At 39.9% G+C, this 21,158-nt stretch overlaps 1 protein-coding gene across 5 annotated transcripts in view; it reads left to right on the plus strand.

The window, feature by feature from the left end:
• Positions 1–1,845: 1,845 nt before the first annotated feature.
• Positions 1,846–21,158, plus strand: part of shroom1 (shroom family member 1) — a 34,171-nt gene continuing 14,858 nt past the window's right edge. For 2 of the 5 annotated variants that reach the window (XM_071460634.1, XM_071460640.1), the window contains exon 1: positions 1,846–2,056. The gene's annotated coding sequence lies outside the window, so the exon portion shown is untranslated. Of the gene's footprint in view, positions 2,057–11,354; positions 11,420–14,299; positions 14,902–17,820; positions 18,670–21,158 lie in introns of those variants that run through there. The other 3 variants (XM_071460636.1, XM_071460639.1, XM_071460637.1) reach the window with 3 other exon arrangements.

The raw sequence follows: 21,158 nt of genomic DNA on the forward strand, positions 1-21,158 counted from the left end.
GAGTTGCTACTCATTGCTGTCATCCCACTGGTTTCATCCTTGTTGTTGCAAGGTTGTCAATAAAATCAATCTATGAGTGTTCGTGGCAGTGGGACAGTATTAACAATATGAACAAGGAGGAGTGTGACTTTGAAACATATAAAAGTGTTTCACCATCTCAACTGGGATATCATGACGGATTCCTGGTCCACAGTGGGAACCTAAGACTCTCCATCTCCCGGTATAAAGAAGAATAAAATTTAAATACTCAAAGTACCTCAGAGCTGCATTTAAACAAATGTGCCACTGCTTCCTTAAATATGATATTTGTGATGGCTGTTGTTTCAATAAGAAATAGATGGTGTTCAGTTAATCTTTCTGTGCGTGAAACAAAGGTATTCAAAGTAGTTTGCATAGCTTTGCATTGCAGAGCCTCTTAGAAATGATTAGCTCTTTTCAGTCCACGTTGCACTGCCCTGAGAACATTAACTCTTATTTGGACTGATGTTTTTTCATTGTCACTTTGTCTTTTCACATTTTATTCTGATTTTTTTTTTCTCTTGTCAGATTTTTTATAATAGTCACCATATTTAAAAGATGAGCATTTCCTTCAGTACAGTATGAATATTTGATTAAAGTACTAACTTGCACTAAATGTCTGTGTCAGTCAGTTCAGTATGGCACAAAAACCAGTGGTAGAAAGTACATTTACTCTAGTACTGTACTTGTATAATTTTAGGTAATTGTGCTTTACCTGAATATTTCCAACATTTCAAAGAGAAATATTGTAATTTTACATTACTGTACTGTTACTATTCACTTAACAGTAACAGTAAGATATTACACAGAAAACATATGATCAGCTTTCAAAATACAATACAGTGATTTAAATTAAACATAAAACATAAAACAATCAAAGACTCAATTGGTTGTAAATCAATCAAAAAGATTTAGGTTCCTACATCAATAACAATGATCTGGGAATATAATATTCCAACATTGACAGGAGACATTCTGCAGAATGACAATATTTGTCTGCACTGAGTACTTTTTACTTATAGTACATTTTCCTTATTATACTTATATATGTGACATTTTCAATGCAGGACCATTTCAAAACTCACATTCTGCATTACATGTATATACCACCTATTACTTGTCAAATATGAATACAAGCAGACTGTATAAACATGTATACATGCACATACTGTGCATGACTACCTAGCATATGTATATAAAGTCACTTATTACATTATTTCTGTATGTTTCTCCATTTATTTTCTTGATCACAACTTTCAGAAACTGGGACTGGTACAGCGACATTGCATGTTGTTGTCCATTGCTGTTATATCAATGCATCTTTTTTTTCACAACCATGTGATTATGTTTTTTGTCCTTTACTTAAGGATATGTCTTTATATTTTTTAATTTAATTTTTCAACCACTTGCTTGTACACAATAGTCATATTTTTGTGTTAATTGTGTTCAGCTTTTTTGTCCTTGTTTTTGCTTTATGTGCATCTTCCATCTACAAACCAAAATCAAATTCCTTGTATGCTCAAACCTGTTTGGCCAATACAGCCGATTTTGATTGTGACACTGTGGTATTAGTGCTTCAACTTAAGTAAATGAATTGAATACTTCTTCCATCGCTGACTAAACCTGTCACTTTTCACTCATAACCTCTGCCTTTTCAGTTCAGTTCACCGTGCGCTGAAGACAAAACAGCGAAATCCCAGTTTTCACTGCCTCTCCATTGACACGAACTGTCCAATAGGATGTCGTGTATTCCTAAAATCCCCGCCCCCGGCCGCATCTGATTGGTCTACTTGATCCTCTATCATCCTCTCATCCGCTTGTCTCTCTCCAGGGAATAAGGTGAGCTCAGTGCAAGCGGAGGAAAAGGAAAGCCCATGAGTTGACAGACACACCAGCCAGTAAAATAAAAGTGAATTCTGCTTGTCATTATTTTTATTTTATTTTATTTTATTTTTTAATGTTATTCACTTGAGAAGAGGAAACGAGGAACCTGAGAGGACAAGAAGCTGAACACCGTGGAGTGACCGGGACTCGGCAGGTACGTGAAGGGGACTTTGGCAGCAGCAGGTGCGCCTAGTATCGCTGCGGTGGCTCGGTTTCGGTTGTCGACTGTCAACCTGTTGCTTTCTGTTCCCAGTGAGGAGGATGGTCTCAGGGACACAGCTTCATGAAACCTAGCGAAATCTTGTCTATTTGTGGAGTTTGTGAGACGACCCGGGAGTGAAATAGACGCTGTTCTTGAGTAAAACAAAGCTGTTCTCAGTTGAGTTGGTGTCAGGAGCTAACGCTAATGTAGCAAATGCACCTTGTTAACAACTATGGTGTTTACTTATGGTGCATGTGCTGAAACTATTAGTCGATTAATCTTTCAGTCCACATAAAATTAATCGGTAGCAATTTTGATAGCTCAACACTGCAGTCATTTTTAAATTTGTTGGTTCACGTAGCTTCAATATTAGGATTTTATGTTTTTCTATGTTTTATATAATTGAAAATATTTTTTGACTTTTGGACTGTTGATCAGAAGAAAAAAAAAAATTCATAGACCAAACAATTAGTCAATTAATCCATAAAGCAGAGGGGTTGCAGCCCTAGGTGCATTTACATTTTCTCTCTTCCTGTGTATATTAAACCTACTATGGCTGTAGTTTGGCATTCTCATCTGTATGGCATTTTAATCATATTTGTTCTATACTTGTTTTAACAAATGATTAGACAATTCACAGAAATAAATAGACAAAAATTTAGATAATCGATTTATCCAGTAAGTCTCTGTTTCCGCCTTAAATATTTTGGGTGTTTTGGACTGTTAGTGAAACAAACCAAACAATATTTAGACTGATGGTTAGTTGCAGCCCTGTAATGGACAGTGTGGACGGGAGGGAGACAAACTGCAACCCAAACTACTGTTATCATCATATTTAATTGCCATTGGCATACATTATGTTCTGCACATTACTTATACAATGTCTGTTGTTTGCCAGTGTTGTGAGAACAACATAGTATTGTCCTTCCTTAACCTTATCTCCCTGCCTCAAATTGATACCTGGCCCTGAATTATGCACAGGAGGGCCTTTCTACCTAATGACTGGACTATGTTTTATTTAAAGTGGGAACAAAAGGCACCATGGCCGTGGCAGGGTTGCTTTGGGGGAAACCAGACACTGGTGTTTTGTGCTTTGGCTGAAACTGAAGCACTCATGTGGTACATTGGTCAGATGGTGGGAGCAGGAGGAGCACACTGGCCTCTCTGTGTGCCACTGCTGGATGCCATGCTCAGGCCGCTGACCCGACTCGACTCCGGCCTGGACGCTGCAGAGAGACCATTACACAGACATTAGTGCAGAGTAGATGTGCACATGGGTGTGATGCATGCATATATATATATATATATATATATATATATATATATATATATATATATATATATATAAGACAAAGACAAGAGACTCACATGTGCACAGAGGGAGGCAGAAACACTCCATGCATGAAACTCATCTAATATTGCACTGCTTTCATAGTCATGCACCAGTGGATTCCAGATGAAGTACTGACTCAGCGACACATCGCATGATAACTTGACTCGATGTGAAAATACACAGACATGTGGCAAGACACATATTTGGTAATTGTTGCCTACAGGTGGTTTTATGAATGGTGGCTTGAGAGGGTGGTGTGTGTTTGCAGGGAGATTAAAGAGGAAAGGAAACCAGAAACAAAGGATGGAGGCAAATAGAAGGGCAAGGCTATAAAATAGAGTCAGGTCACAAAGCCATGGGCCGTACATATAAACTTACCCTGGGTGTTGAAACATGATCTCTGTCTCTGTTTTTCTCCCTCCTTTTAAGGAAACAAAAAATGTGTACTTGCTATTGATGGTGTACTGCAGAAAAAAAGCAGTTGAACTAGACAGAGCAGTACCCAATTTTTCACAGGTTCAGGACTGGATGGGTTATGTTGCTGTTTGACTTAATGGGGATGGTCCCCTTTTAAACAGTGGAAAATTACTCATACTGTGTTTGAGAGTGTGTTTTTGACTCGGATGTTTACATTCTTGCAGTGACCTTTTGCACAGCCCACCTCTGCAAGGATGAACTAACTGGTTTGTCTGTGTGGATAAGGTTAGATGAGGTTCAGGCAGGTTCACATCATTTGCAGCTGTTAGTTAACAAAATGTATATATAGCAGGAAGGTGTCAGAGGCATAAATCAGCTCTAAGTTTCTGTTATTGTTATGTTTTCTTTACAATTTCCCGTAACGGAAGTGTGATGCTGTTGTTATTCCACCTCTCCCTTTGTACCTGCATGATGACCAGCATGTGAGGCTTTCACTGGCATTGTTGGTCTCAGGAAAATAAATGCGTCTTATTTCTGTGACAGGAAAAAACCGATGTAGCGGATGACTCATTATAAAGGATGGAATTCAATGGTGTTATTTTTTTCTTTTTTTTATTATGAAAGGATTAACTCAGACTGGCTACAGTCCGGTTTAAGGAAGGATTGATAGTGATGATATTAAGTGTAAACTACAAGCACGTGATTCAGCAGTCAGCTGCTGTAATTAAGTGCCAGCAGTTGCAGTGTTTTATTCGGAAAGTAAGAGTAATTAAATTAAAATGAATTAGGAAATGAGGACAGGGATATATTTTAGTTGTGCTAGAAAGGTAGAGGTCCAAACAAAAAAAGAAAGTCCATCAGACATCTGGGTTTAATAGTTAGTAAGGTCAGACTATTCAGGATGACAAGTCTGGAACAAGTCTGGGACATTATGTCATGCAGAAGTAACTCTACATTGTGTTGACACTTGAACATAATAATTAAACTGTACTTAGCACTGAGGCTATTTAGCATAAGGTGTAGCGCTGTGGTCACTGAGAGTCATCATGATGTCATGCCCTCAAGGCTGATATCATGATGGATGCCTGTTTTAGAGTGCATGGTTGTAACACACACATATTAAGGCGCACTTACCCTGTATGGCATCATTGCAGGCATCATATCAGGAAGGTCACACTGATAAGGTGGTCAGGGTGAGGGATTTGATTTGCTAGAATAAGATCACAGAGGAGGAAGAGAGGAGCATGCTTAAGATGCCATATCCAAGTAAAAAATCCCCCTCAGGGATTAATAAGTAACAGGAAGTGATAGAGAGGAAATCTGAGGTTGCTGTAACTAGCAGACATGATGAAAGGGGAATGCCACTGTGTTAAATAGCGGGATTTGATCATCGGGATGAATGCGACAGTGAGTAAATATTACTTTAACATGACATCAGTATGGTTGACCTTAAACTAAATGAAGGGTGTGTAGATTTTTCTGGTTGGTTTCACTGAAATGAACCTGTTGAGGTGTGAAGTTATGATTGTGAACATGATGTGTATACTGTATAATGGTAATGGTGAGTGTGTTTGTAGGAGAAGAAGTGCTATATATGTAGAAAAAGCACTGTATGAATGTGTATGTAAATGGGTGAATGTGAGTGGTTGAAACCACTGCTATATAAGTGCAGTTTATTTCCCATTTATTTATCATTTAACCCATGACTGGCTTGGCAGAGTAATTTTGGACACTTCTATAGAAATTATATGAGTGTGGACTGCTTGGCTAAAAGTAGCTGGTAGATGTTGATCAGTTTTAAGGGACTTGACAGTAATGACAGATCCTTGAAGTGGAAAATTAAAAGGTTAATTTTAAACTAGGTTTGATTGACATGGGTCCTGTCTAACATGTAGAGCAATTATATTGTAAAGACAGTATGATTATATATTATATTCCTTATAATGCTAAGCTGCATCATATTTTTTTTAACAGTAGTAAATGAAGTGTTGTGTTTTAGTGTCTTTCAGCTCGCCGTTTTGGTTTTATGGTCTGCGAATGTGTTGTTTTAGTTAACTCTCAGTGTTGTTTCCAGATGTTTCAGTAAAATGGCTCTAAATACTGACTATATGTTACCTAACTGTTATATAACAGCTAAAGAGCCGGATATTTTCTTTAGGGGTTTATGAAGAACAAAACAGGAGAGTGAATATTGGACTTTATTTCTTCGTGTGGCCAGAAACACAACTCCAAATGAATGCTAATGTTGCTCGGTGTGTACTGGATGTGCATGCATGCAACTGTTTTGAAGAGTTCATCATATCAGTTCGTACGATGAACAATTCCCAGTCTCTCCAGGTCTCTCTCCACCTTTACCTCGTCACGGTTGTTGCTTCAGAGCTCTTTTTTATTTTCACCTGGGTTTGACCACTCACTTGTCTGCAGTTGTGAGTTATTGTCTGATCCTCCTTCTTTTGTCAGAGGAACAGAAAGGCCTCTTCAGGTCCTATAGAGCAGATGGATGTGAAGGAGACAAATGGCTGCCAGAGGTTATCGCTGGCTAATACGAGACCCCCTGAGGGCAGGCGGGAAAGTGTGTATGGTTATATGTGTCTGTCTGCCTATTCTGGTTATCTGACAGGACCACACCTACACTATTGTGTGGGCCCATAGGACCCTCATTGTGACATGGGAGTGTCATATGTCTTGTGGGTATGTGTGCATGTGTGTGGTGTCAGTGTGTTAGTAATCTACCTGAAGTCTAGCTACATGGGAAATTCAACCATAACAGCAGCAACATACTGAAGAAACAATTAACAAAACTCTTAACTTGAACAAAGATAAAAAGGCCTAATACAGTCAGAGGAGTCAAAATAGTCCCGAGGAGGTTTCTTTCAAACAAACAAAAACCTCTGTTTACATTTGAACTAACACAACAAAAGACATTGTGTGTATTCTTGAGGTCATACTGTGTAGCCGTGTTGAATACGTTTTCTTCCTCAAAACAACTGCATTGTTTATATCCATGTTTTCTAGCTGGAGATTTTCTTCTCCCCTGCCTTCGCTGGCACATCCTTGTGTATTTTAGTGTGTTACTGCCACCTCTTGATAAGTGGAATAATGTGAAACCTCTGCGTATGTGCGTCCTTTTGTGCATGCACCAGACAAACAAAACGGGAACCCTTTTCTGTTCCATAGAGATACTAAGGGTCAAATGCTCCATAGGTTAGCTTGTGAGAGCTTTGCACAAGCTTTATTACAGCTTGCTCATTTCTGACGACGGCAATTTAGAAAGTCAGAAAGTCCATCAGGGAAAATCCAGTCCAGATCCAAACCACTGAAATGCTAAAGAACACCAAAAACACTTATCACAGGTTATGACTACAAAGTTTTCAAAAGGTGATGCTGAGATATTCAAGGCCTTTTGAAAAGAAGAGTCTGCAGAGAGGAGGAATAAAACTAGGCCTGAGGTTGTTGCCGTTTGGACTACAGAGCATCCCTTCATCCTTTGTGTGTGTTTGAAGGGGAAATGTAGAAAGGCACACAGACTTTGGGGTGTGTGTGTGTGTGCTTTACCACCTTAAAACACTGTGCCAGCAGTGTTGCTGGAGGGCCGTCTCAGGTTTCATAGCACCTGATGAAAAGGTGTGGGTGAGGGGTTGTCACTGTGACTTGAGCCAGCCACAGACGCAGTAAAATGGCTGTGATATAGACTAATAAAAGAGGCATTTACAGCTGTCTAACATGGCTGGAAGTTCTTTTTTTTGTGTGTGTGCATGTGTGTCCACTTGGGCATCTGGGTTGTGACTCAGTTATAATGTGACTTTTTTCAGTTCCTGTAATGAAACAGCTTAATAACTAAATACTAGCGAAAAGCAGCGGGTCAGGTAAATAGAAAAAATGACACAAGTTTAAGTAATTTATGGATATCAGCAACTATTTTTACAATTGATTAAATGAGCAATTGTCTCCAGCAGTGGAAAGCAGCACCAATGCTAACTCTTGTCTCCATCACATATTTTCTTCTACTGAAGTTAGCATGCTAACAGCTAGCCCCGGTCCGTCTTGTCACTTTCCAATAGTGACTCACTGTAGCCTCCAGTCTCCCCCTTAAGATGTAGCCATGCTGAGAGGGTGTATTATAACCTCTTGTCTTGTAAACATGACAATGGCTGAAGCTCTTGTCAAGCCACAATCACCACCACCTGCTCCCCGCAGGAAACATGTTCGTCTGCAGAGAAAACTTAAAAATAGCTAATTGATTTTTCAAATAAAAATAATGAAAAGAATATTAAATGTGAAAGGATTTGTTACTTTTTTCTGCTTTTATATGTTTGCAACTGAATATTTTTGGTATTGGATTGTTGATCGGGCAAAATAAAACCTTGGTCTCTGAGCAGTTGCTATGAGCATTTTTTTTTTTTAAAGATATTTTTTTGGGCATTTTTGGCAGAGAGAGGGGGGAATGACATGCAGGAAAGAGTCGGGCTGGTTGGGAGTTGTACAGGCACTGGCCTGCTAAGAGCATCCGCGTTAATGTGGTATACACCCTAACCACTCAGCTATCGGGTTGCCCGCCACAGTTGCTATGAGCAATTTTTTTTTCCTTATTTGACATTTAATAAACTAACAATTAATAGAAAAAATAATCTGCAGATTAATCAATGATAAAAATAATTGTTAGTTGCTGCCCTAAGTAATTTCAAGACACATTTATTTTAGATATTGTCTGCAAATAATGCAATTTAACATGTAGTCTGATTTATTACAATTGGGCCTTTGCAACCATTATTCTACCAATTTACTAGAACAAGCCAAAAAGCCACAAAAATGTAAAACGACAGTCATGTATAATATCACAGTGTAGAATTAATTTAATAATAGTGGAAAAAATACCAACTTGAACACAAGAGTGTATTTTATCAGTAATCAGAAAGAGTAATGGTCCCCCCTCAGTAATCCCACCAAGGCTTCCTCAGGCAGCACCACATCTGACTACTACACTACATTTTTCTCTCCCGGGTTACAAAGTCCAGTCCAGTGTGCTGCACTGTTTTCTGGTGAAGTTTAATCTCTGTGTGATTTGTTTTACAGCCTTACCACCTCAACCACCACCACCCCTCCTCCTCCTCTGACCCCCACCCCTCCTCCTTTGCACTGAAGTAGGAAACCTGCACTGCCTGCTGTAAAAAGAGCCCATTGTGATCAGCTCCCCAAAATTAACCACGGTGGCAGAGTCGGTGCTGGGAAACACAATGGAGATTAGAAATCTCTTGACTCCTGGGCGTGATGATCAGTGCTGTTAGGTTACTCTGTATGTTTCAAAAGCAGGACAATTAAGAGGTAACACTGACTGTTTTGTCTCGGCAGAGGCGTCAGTACAATGGGAGATCATCTACATCTTGTATTCTATAGCTTGAGGTGTAGGTGGGACTCTGTAATTATCAGCACATCAGACCCTCATTTGTTCTTTCAGTAGAGCTCTGGCATGTGTAAAGTCATTAACATTACCCAGATGGAGGTGGGATGAATGCAAAAAACACAATCCATGTTCTAATTGAGCTGCAAGCTAACAAAGAACTACTGTATTCCAGATAAAATGATAATTTTCTTTTTCATTGTTACACTATTTTGATTATATAGCTCTGCACCATAAAGCAAACTTAGAGGATTAGAGGATTACTCCATTTAGAGACGTATGAGCCTGTTCATGGAAAAACAGTTGGTTGTCTAGCATTGATTATCTGCTTCATAATGGCCTGAGGAATGACAAAACTAGCTAAATGCTAACTCGGTATCCACCTGGAACAGATTAATGAAATGTCAAAAGCTGTCAGTGCTTTAATGGCTGAAAGGTCAAAGATGTAGCAGTGGTTGGTACAGTGTCTGGGTATGGAAAATCCATTGAGGAACATGTTGAAAGCTGAGATCTTTGCACTTTAAACTACTTTAAGCTGCAGTTTTGCATTTCTAGCACTAAGCCATACAGTAAATCATATTTATTCTAGGTTTATTTTACAGAAAAAATTCCTCAGTAGTCTCGACACGGAGATTGAGAGTGAGAAACAGGAGAGAGGAGGTGGATTAATGGTTTGCCAGATGTTTGGCTCTTGTCAAACTTTCCCTTTGTTTTTATTGAGCCCAATTAAGACTTTTTATAATTATGATGGGCCATACAAAGGCTCTGTTGCAATACATGTTTGTTCAGTAATAGCATCTGACCAGAAATCATTTGAGTCATTAAGATTCTGTGGTGGTGATGTTTTTTTTTCTGGTAATTAAAAGTGTAATGCATTAAAACCTGAACCAAGTCTGTCTCAAGCTTGGAACCAAATTCAGTCAATAAATAAAACTAGATCTAACAAAGTCCTGTTCAGTGCAGATGTTGGTGCCAGCTGTGGTGAAATCAGACACTTTGAGAGATGTGATCAGCCAGCTGTTTTTTTTTGTAGGCTACTGGGCTCTTTCCATATCAAATTTTACCTCACAAGGCCTGGACCAATTAGTTTAATTTAAAAACTTCATCAACATCTGTCCTAATTTCCCTGGTGTTTCACAGTCTATATGAAAAAAGCACAAGCTTGTTTAGCAACAGAGACGGACTTAAAGTGATCTCTGATCAGTAACTGTGATGCTGTGAAAACAGTAAGTCATTTTTTTGTGTATTCTTCTGTGATGTATCACAAGCAACTTGCAAAGTAAATATTTCCATCAAATATTTCATTCAGACTTCCAGTTAGCAAAGTGGAAATAGTGTTGAATCCCGAAACACATTTTCCTCTTTAGAAAAGCTCAGAGTTTTAATATTAGTCTGTGGCTGAGAAATGAGTGGGAAACAGAAGTGTTAATAGAGGAGAAGGAGACTGAGTGGGATTTGAACTTAGGTTATCAAGGGCAGTAAATTACTGGATTGGGGGGAGTAGCAATACGAGAAAGAAACATTCTGCACGCCAGACAAATGTTACCCACAAGAAATCCTTGTGTTCATCTGCTTAATTATGGATCATCACTTCCACTTGGGTTAATCTGCTCAGTCTGCCTGGGTAATTGTGCAAAAACAAAAATGCGGAGAATGTTTTAATTTGCTTAATTTCACCTGACATTTGCAGTTTTGTTTAACAGACCAAACTGGCCAAGCACGCCCTCCTCAAGTAGATAAATAATCTCAAAAATATTGCTTGGCTCAGGTCTGATGTTGTCTTCTACGGCAGCCATGTTGGGGTCAGTGTCTCTGTCTGCCTGGCAGGTTAGTTTGCATTTCAGATCTCTGGTGCAACACTGAGCAAATGTTTCCTTGTTGTCCTGCTGCTGCTGCTCTACAGGGCAGCGTATCGTGTATCTGGACTGCCCTTTTCATGCGTCTTAACACATCCTGGCAGGTATAAAAGGAGAGATTAGAGGCATATCTGTTCGCTTTCATCATGCCGTATTAGATAGTGGAGAGTGACCCACTTTTCTCACACCTTTTTTCTTTTTATCCTCATATTTCTCTTTGTTTTCTGCTGTCTGCTTCCTCACCAGACATTATGTCACCGACGTGCCCATGTAACAGCAGGAGCTCCATATGGGAATGACTCCTGCTGCAAGTAAGCCTTTTCCTCTGATGTCAGTCACTATGTATGTTTGTGTGTATGCTGCACCCTGTAGAGAGGTATTCATTTAAATTAGGGCAAGCAGATGATGTGTTATTCTACCGGTCCACCCACAGGGAAGCACGCATGACTGAAATTCACTCCACCCTTAAACTTTATGTTTGGCTTAAAATGGGCTTTGCTAAGTCGTATTTTGATTTAACGGCCCTTCACAGCGACACAGGTGTTTTCAGTTACTCCGGTTAGTAAGTTAAATTGGGTGTTAGCGGGAATTACACAAGCTCAAAACTCAGCATACCAATCAGAATGATAAAGGTGCAACAGAAGCACAGTGTCTAAACATCCACAGAGTCCTGACAAGAGGTCTAATCAGGCAGACTGAGCACTCACCTGTGGGGGACCACTGTGCGTGTCAAGGGCTTTTACAGCTCGTTCGTCAGTAAAATGAATGGAGGTCGAAAACCGCTGTGACCTTAACATTATAAGTGCTTACCTGTTGGAGGTTTGAGTGTGTGTGTGTGTGTTTTTTTTCCCTTCAAAACTGCTGCATAATGTGGACACAACTTACCTTCTGTGGTCTACAACTGTCCATTCACTGGCTGTAATTGCCTCTTATTAGATGGGCCAAAGGGAGCAATAAGGCCAGACGAGGAATGCTGCTGTCTTGCAGCTCCGCAGGTCATTTCGTACTGTAACCTGACTTTAGCCACTCCAGGAGGTCGAACGATTACAGGAGGGGGAAACACCCAGTTCTAATTATGTAGTCTGAGTGTTCTAAAGTGAATAGGATAGTGTGTTGATGTGGAGGCTTAGGATTTGTGTGGACGGCAGAAGGATAGGGATAAAGTTCTGTGTTTTCCCATGAAAGAAGCTGGCGTGCAATATCTGAATAACCCCGAGGCTATAGCCAAACTACCTCCAGCTGTTAGCTGCTGCAGCTATGTGGGTGAAATGATTGTCTGAAGAAGGCCTGGTGGAGTCAGAACAACTAAATCTAAGGTGTACTCACTCATGTCATTCTGTGCTGTTGCTAAACACTTATTGGCAAATCATGCGTTCATGATTGATGCTTAGGCGTATTTGCGAAAATTACCCTTGGCATGTTATTAACCTGGCACATATTCCAGTCAGGATTACATATCTAATGTCATTATGTAATGGGTATTGAAACTAAAGCTGTGTCCTTAACATCTAACAAAGCTTCATGACATGAAATAATCACATCCCGGCCTGGTTTTCCTGTCTTTACGTGGCGTGAACATTTAAAAGGCAAAACAAAATAGAGCTCTGTCCAAAACATTTGAATGAAAAAGAGTGATTTGCTCTGACACTGACGGGATCTTCTGATACCTTTGAGCTTGTTTCTAACCAAATATGCTTATAGAGCTCAAATGTTAAGTAGATAAATGGATTAGGTGATCAACGGGAAATGTATTGCCAATTATTTCAATAAGCAATTAATCAAGGGCCTCAGGTTCTCAAACAGGACTTTTTGTCGGCTTTTCTATGATAGTAAAGCGAATATCTTTGGGTTTTTGGATTGTCAATCAGATGGAGAAAAAGACATTTAAAGACAGCATCTTGGACTCTGAAAAACTAAATGATTCATCGTTTTAAGAAGATAAGAAGCAAATGAACATGTAATGAAAATCGTTATTTGCAGCCATACTTGTGGAAAATAGTAACTTTCCTTTTTAAACTGCAACAAGTCACCCTGTTGCTTTATTACATGTAACCCCACAGGTTTATATCCCTCTGATGTTCTGTATGCACAGTCGTTTATACCAGGAAGTGTCCTGCCGACTATCCTCTTATCAGGTGTATTCACCTGCCGTCTGCACAGGGTAATAGATGACTGTTGAGATCATTGCACAGATGACTGTCAGTTATGTAAGAGGTACTGGAATAGAGCTGTGTGGAACAGAGCTCAGTGACATTTTGAGAACAAATAACAATATATATTCGAGTCTGCATGTCATCTGCCCCCTCTCCCCAACTTTCCTGTCTCTCTCTCTCTCACTGTGGTTGTAATACAGGCAAAAAAAATGCCTGGAAAAATAATATATATATAATAATAAAAAAAAAGAGCATCATAACTACTCGCCCAACTGACAACTGAATACTCTCTGTGGCCCGAGGTGTGGATGTGTTAGATAAACATAGGTTTAAGTAAGTAGCTGAAAATTTTAAATAAGATTTGCATATTCAGATGTAAGCCGTCAAACTGAAGGGCTGTGTACTGACTATAACAACCTGTTTGCTTTACCTGCTGTTCCTGTCCTAGCTGCTTATCAAACACATTCCTTTCCATGTGCCTCTGCCAAGCACCTAAACCAGCCAATCTCTCAGGTCAGAGTGCCATTGTGCCATAAAGAGTCAGGTGTTTGGCCTGCTGATAACTATTGTCACCATGCTTACCCAGCACAGACAGTAGGTTGTTTTACTGTGTGGTTTTTATATTCTTACTTGTTGAAACTGCCTGCAGACAAACACTACTGTAATTCTCACTTTCTGTCACTCTCACTTCTTCCTGGAGGATCAAATGACCAGAAAACCACCCAAACACTTTAAACTAAGGGCCCTTTGTTATACCCAGCGCAAAGCAAAATCTAGATGTCTTTGCCAGTTTCAGATTGATGCAGTTGTCATTTTCCTTTCCAGCACCCACATTGTTTAAATAGCAAAAACACTTGTGCTCATCTGAGCACCCATGGGCGTGTTGGTCTTAAAATGAGGTGTTGTCAGGCACTGAATTGTTGGTGCCTTGCTATATTGAGGCAGCAGACAGTGATTGCACGATTGACTTTAATTAAGAGACTATGTGCAAGCCTTTTGAGCCATCCACTGTTAAATTAGCAAAAGTGGTTATGGACAGGTTGTAAATGCAATGTCTTCAGTCACAGCCATGCAGTGGTGGTCTGAGCTAAATACTGACATCAGCTAACATCATGCTAACATGCTCACATTGACAATCCTTAGTAGGTATAATTTTTAAAGTGGTCATCATTTTAGTTTAGCTTTTATGAGTTTATGACAGTTAAAACGTTGCCCTGGTGATGCACTAGATGAAGAGTTTAGGCTTTTACAATACTCCTGCAGCAAACAAAATCAATGAAGACCACACGACATTAACACTCCACACACACACACGCACACACTAATAGACCAGGCAGACCTGAGATGCTGTCCTGCACACAAACTCACACTCATACACTTTAGATAAGCAGTGCTGTGGCAACAGCCAGACTCTATTTCCTCCGATTGAGAGAGCAGATCTTTCACTCCCACACTGAAACGCACCTGGGCATAAACGCGCGCAGGCTTCAAAAACGAGCAGTAGGTCGATCAGCAGTCTGCCGCTAATGAGACTGAACATAAATCCACACAGATACACACAAAAACACCTTCGCACTGGGCGTTTTTCTCTCATTTGAATTATAGCTGGAAGGACACTGAGACTACAGTCTGCAAGTTTGGTAAGCACCGAATGTCTACTTTTTAAAATATTTTGCAGTGTGTTTATTATTTTTTTGAAATGTGTATTTTTGCATTAATTTATTTTAAATACATTGTGGCTATTTTACATTGGAGTGATTGGCACATGTGGACATGGACAAGTTGCACTGTGTGTGTGTGTGTGTGTTAAACAGGCACTAAGCTAAGATTCTATGCATTTTGTTGTACAGTGATTCATCTCAGGTATCAAATTCTGTGAAGCTGACACCACAATACAATAAAAAAAATAGATACAGGATTTCAGCTTTTTTAGGGGTATTTTTCTTTCTTATTTTTTCTTTTTACACAGATATCGTGATGGATCGTAGGTGATTATCTTGCAATGTGTTAAGTATCGCAGAATCGCTGTATCGTGATTCGATTGTTATCGTGTTACTCTGTAATTCCTACCCCTAATAAATTAAAACATTGACCTACTTCTAGCATGACTAAACATGTACCTTTTCCCCTGCACTGTGGTGAACGGTAAAAACAAAATTAATGTTGTGGTAACTGTCATTGCACTATCTCGGTATCAGTATTGAAGTAGAGGGTGGGTACACCATAAATATAACTGACCATGTTTAATTACTAAATATCATATGAATTGACTATCCTAGATTGTTGAAACACAGTAAAATAGAACATATTATATCAAAGTATATAAGCTATACAAATTGTCTGTTTCTTAAAACACACCTAACAAAACTACATTAATACTCTTAAAGTTGATGCTTATTAACTTCTTTTCTATAAAATTAATTATTACCATGGCAAGCAAGAACAGAAGAACAACAGTCACTTCATGCACGACAAAGAACCAGGCCATATCATATGGCCTTTATGCCACACCACTCTGTATAAGGTGTCATAAGTCCACTTACAGCTTTTGCGTTGGATTTTACCAGCATTAATGCATTCCTAGAGTAATGCAATAAATACTTGGGAGTGGGCAAATGTGTAGCGGCTTGCACAAAGATGTCATTGTTCTCTGATGTCTGTTTGCTTAGTTTTATTTCTTGTCGGACTGACACTTTTAGAAACACAAACTCACAAGTGTTCCGGATTATGTGTTCTCATTAATGGTTGTAGTACTCATTGTTTTTTTTAACGGCATTCATCCACATGTGGTATACCTTCTAACCAATGTTTTATTTGATATGAGCATCTGTAGCATTGTTTCTGTTTGCTCAATTCATTGGGTCAGATAATTAAGAAAATACAGACAATTCACTCTTAAGATAGAAGCTAGGGTGAGTTTAGTAATGATTGATTATATCACAAGAACAATACGTGTACTGTAAAGTCAGTGTCTCTGTGGCAACCTCGGTGATAAACCTCATAGTGAAGTCACGCAGTGTGTCATGGCTGTCGCAGTGCCAGCTCAGGGGCCACCATGGGTGAATTCCTGCATCTGTTGTGTGTCTGTGGTCATTATATAACAGGACAGAGATGGTTGGTGCAGCCCTGCAGGGCAGAGACAGCTATAGGCAGGAGCTGACACAGACTGCGTAGGGAAGATGATGAAGTGCCACTGTGCGCTTTGGTACAAGGTGGACAATAGAAGTCTGAATTCATGTCTACACAGGTTCTGGTTGATGAGATTCTACTGCAGGTTTCCAGTAGACACTGTAAAACTATATTTAATGGATAAACCAGACTTGCTGTTTAATCAGCATTTGGAGCAAAGGGATGAATGCCAGGTGAAGACCAAACTGAGCTCCATATGATCTGTCCTGCTCCGACTGCTGACAGTGTGTCTTCAGGGACTGTTGAGAGAGCAGTGCTGAGCTATAGGATTCACTAGGGAGCCAAGAACAATAGATGTTTTTTTTTCTTAAAGGAGAGCATTTTCCATTATGATGAAGTCACTAAGACTTTTCCCACCTTTGAACAGGAAGTGGGTCATTTGTTATTGTGTGTGTGTGTGTGTGTGTGTGTGTGTGTGTGTGTTTGTGTGTGTTTTTTTTCCCTGTGGTATTTGTCCACAGCTTCCTGCCGGTCCGGGTCTCTTCTTTCTCACTTTCTGTGTTTTTCTCCTTTCATGCATTCCTCGCCCTGGCCCTCTTTTGTCACTGCGGATCCCCTGTTGTTTGTGGTATCACACATTTGCTCTAAATAAGGTAATCTCCTGCTCTGTAGAGCCCTGTAAGATGCTGTCACTGTTTTGATCCAGTGTAACACATAATCCTCGAGCCCTGAGGTCGGGGTTGTCTTGGGCCTGGGTCATCTCTGTGCTGACATCAGTAGTTACCACCTTGCATCAAGAATAGTTTGTTGACTTCTACACATGTGGGTTTCTTCTGAAAGGTACTGGCATAGTACAAGACACATTATTTTTTTATTTCATGTATAAAAAAAATATGCTTTTAGTTTGGTTCCCAGTTGTCTCATTGCCCTTTTATTATAATTCCACATCTGATTGTGACCTCGGTTGGTATGTGCTGAGATTTTACTACACATATCAAAGAGTGTAAAACAATATGCTGCAGCAGTGATGAATTTTCACAGCCCATTTTTAGACGAAACACACACATGTAAGCACACCTACACACAAAAAGGCCTGCAGCCTTGTGCTATTCTAGTACGGAGAAATTCCTACAGTATCCAGTTAAAGTCACCATGACTAGATCATATTGCGGCCCCCTGGGGGGCCCTAATACAGAAGTAATTGTCTTCTCAGAAGCCACTTGACGGTACTAGGAAGTTTATCATTCACAGAGGCCTGTGTTCATTTTTAAACCTAATGCTGCCACCAGCATGTCCTGGTTAACCAGTTCCTGGTTAATGGTTGACCAGGAAGGATGCAGAATGCCTCACTGTTTTTTTTTTTTTTGTAGTGGAGAATGTTATTAATATTTTCTTATTGACCTTGCTACATTTTGTGTTTGTGGGTGTGTGTCATTATGTAACCATTAATTGTTTAACTAAAAGCCACTACTGTGCAGATAGCAGGGCTGTTATGTGCAAAGACAGGAGAAGCAGTGTTGTAGTTACAATTGCACACACGCATTTAATTTAGTAGTGAAAACATGTAAGTTTCTTCAGGTGAGTGCAGGTTTTGGCCAAAACATCAACATTAAATCAAGCAGACTAAATGTTAAAAGTGAAGTATGTAGGCCAGATCAGTGCAGGAATGCTGAGCTTATTTGAGTGTGACAGCTTGTCTTGGTCAACTAGAGATTTCAGACACTGATGTGAGCACTGCCCAGCAACACGCAGCCACAGTGTCCTTCTCCTGCGAAGTTAAATCTCTCCGTCTTTTTCTGTTTGACACACACATGCAGGAGGGATTACTCCGCAGACGTCTGTGATAGTACTGCATGGCAACACGGCTTTCCCTTTCCCGCTATTAGATGCTTTTCTCTGTCAGTTCTCAACACAGGGCCACTTCCACCTTTTCAAAAACAGCTTCCTCTTTGTTTCTGTTTGATCGGAGACAATGGGAATGATGTCTTTCAGGTCCTGTGGGAGACTTGAGCCCAGAAGTGAAGTCACAGCCGAGCATTTGGGCTGCTGTGATACCTCCTTCATCCGCTTCTCTGCTCACAGATTTAAAACGATTTCTGATGTGAAAACACCAGGTAAAAGTTTCTAGTGTCTTGTATTAAGTCTCTTCAGTGTACTTGGGAGTTAAGGGCACCTCAGTGGTGGGTAATGGAGGCTCAAGCAATATGTGAACTGTGCCCTGTGACTTAGTGAAGAATATCATTGTTCATGCTCTGATGAAGGCCTTCAAGCACCAAAAGGTCAGTGGAACTATTTTATTCCAATCCAGCAAGTGTCTTAAATCATTAATATTGCAAGCAAGAGTGGTGCCCCTAGAATGAGATGCACTGTACGTATGTAGCTTTGCTTTTAGTCAAAGCTTTGCTCTATGAGTGTCTGGTCTGCTTCTCTTTCAGTTAAATCATTATCCTGTCTGTTTGCCATGATTGCACATTTTTTTGTTCCAGTTAAAGTATCTCCTAACACAGTAAGAGTTATGGGTAATAGTGTCTGCATAGATCCAAAGAACAGCTTGTTTTTCTTACGCGTTGTTATGCTGGTTATGACAGCACCACCCCAAGAATTCATTTTTATTGAATGAGACCAGGATCAGATAAAAGAAATACTTATTCCTCTTGCCTTGATAATTATGTTGTCAACGATGGCTCCATTTAGGCTCATCAATAAACCAAACCAGTAATCCAGCTTCCAGTTTCAGTACGTCTGCTAACTCATCAGTCAGGTTTAGGATGGCCGCTTTCTCTTTGTTCAGCCCACAACAATGTTGGCGAACCACAAGTTATGACACATGCTGTGCTCTTTTCATTAATTGCTGTTGAGCAGGTGTCATTAGTTGTTGCCATGGAAACATGGCTCTTATTTCTTAGATAGCCTGCGGGTCAGGTGGCTTCCTTAAAATGAGTCACTGTTTATTTTTGTGAAACTGTCTAACTTGCATTAGACTAATGTGAGAACAAAAATCAAGACCGGCCCGACTTTACAGACCAGTGTCAAATCTTCTTTGTGACCCTGCTGCCACAGTCAATGGCACGTAGCGATTATCATTCATTTTTAATTACACAGGTTTAAAGTTTTGTTTCTCATGTGAAAGCTTCTGATTGAGAGCAACAGTAGCTTTTTGAGGACACAACCAATCCATTCAACTCCACAGTCAGAGGTCCGGAGGTCCATTGAACCACCATCATCATCATCCGCAGATGTAGCAGGGCCAGCAGGGCTAACAAGATTGCAGGTTTTGGTTTGCTAGTTGGTTGTCTGGCTACCATGGCATCAGCAACTACAACTCCTCAAATTGTCCGCTGTCTTTCTTCCTCTCTCTCTCTCTCTCTCTCTCATTTTACCTTTTTGTAGATGTGATGCTGTGTCATCTTTTTGTCGTCCCGCCCTTCCTGTCTCTGTCTCTCGTTCTTTATCTATCTACGTCTGCCTTCTGCTTCTCAGACGCCTGGTGGTCCAGTCTCATGGCTGCATGGTGAAGGTCATGTGGGAACACATAATCACCACTGAAAGACAAAAAAAAAAAAAAAACTGAAAGAATTTAACACCCCCTCCCGTCTTTCATTCCTCCCTCTCTCCATCAGACTCACCCTGTGTTCACTCTTTAATAAATACAATCCTCTTTAAGAAGCTGCGTCCTTGCCTGACTCATTTCCTGACCACGTTATATATATATATTTTTTTTAAATATATGCTCTTTAAATTCTTGTGGTTCTTACAGCTTACCCTCTCCTCCTGCCACCGCCATAGAGTCTTTAGCTCCGTTGCCAGGCAGAAGGTGAAAGTCATGGGCTTATCCTTGTTTACATGTTTCTATTCAGTATTGACCCTTGTCGTGGAGTTCTCGTTCAGTCACGTGTGGAAATGATTTTAAAGCTAAAATTTTATGGTTCAGATCCTAAATTCCACCACAGCATTCAGGCATCAGTCAGACAAGAAACAAATTCAAGTGCCCAGTGTGTATTCAGCTTAATATTGACACAGACATTAAGCTAGTGTCAGACTGAACAAAGCAGATAAGGTCTAGTCTATAATACAACTCTCTGGCTGTAGTTGGTGACTTTATATCAAGATTTTCTGCTTAGATTTTCTTTAGTTTTGCACCTTGAACATAATATCAAAGCTGAAACTGCACATTAATGTCACTCTGTGGTTAAAACACTTCTCTCCTCCTCTCAGCTCCACAAGCATCTGTCCATGACAAAGAAAAGTTCTGTTGTTGTCAAATGGAGTCAGTAACAGCCTGGAAGCAGCTCTTTGCTCCGCTGTCTGACTCTGCGCAAACAGTAAGAAAAACTCTGCAAAGCTGAGCACCAGGGCTGCCAGCCACGATAGAAAACAATAGAGAAAGCAGAGGAGGGTCTTTGTCTGACAATAGACAATCGCGCAGGAGTTTTGAAAGCTGATGGTGCCATTAAGAATTGGTTTGACCCATGCAATAGATAAATCAATCTTAAATAGTGTGTTTAAATGTTAATTATGGTTTATGGCATGGCTAACTGGTGTGAATTTAATATTGGGTTTGATGGCATTCGTGATGTAGTTAACCTCACCTGTCTATTAAGTTTCATTCTCATTATAACTTATGTTATTATATATTATAACAACTTATTATAACTGTTCATTCATTTATAGCAAACAGATGCTTTTATTTTCATGACACACTCTCATACCGGTCTTACTGCAGCAGTAATTTCTGTTAATGATTAGCTGTTTAACTTCTTCCTAACTG

This window comes from Trachinotus anak, unplaced genomic scaffold, assembly GCF_046630095.1.
Source record: "Trachinotus anak isolate AG129_WGS33_773 ecotype Australia unplaced genomic scaffold, CSIRO_AGI_Tana_v1 ptg000024l, whole genome shotgun sequence".
Taxonomy (NCBI): domain Eukaryota; kingdom Metazoa; phylum Chordata; class Actinopteri; order Carangiformes; family Carangidae; genus Trachinotus; species Trachinotus anak.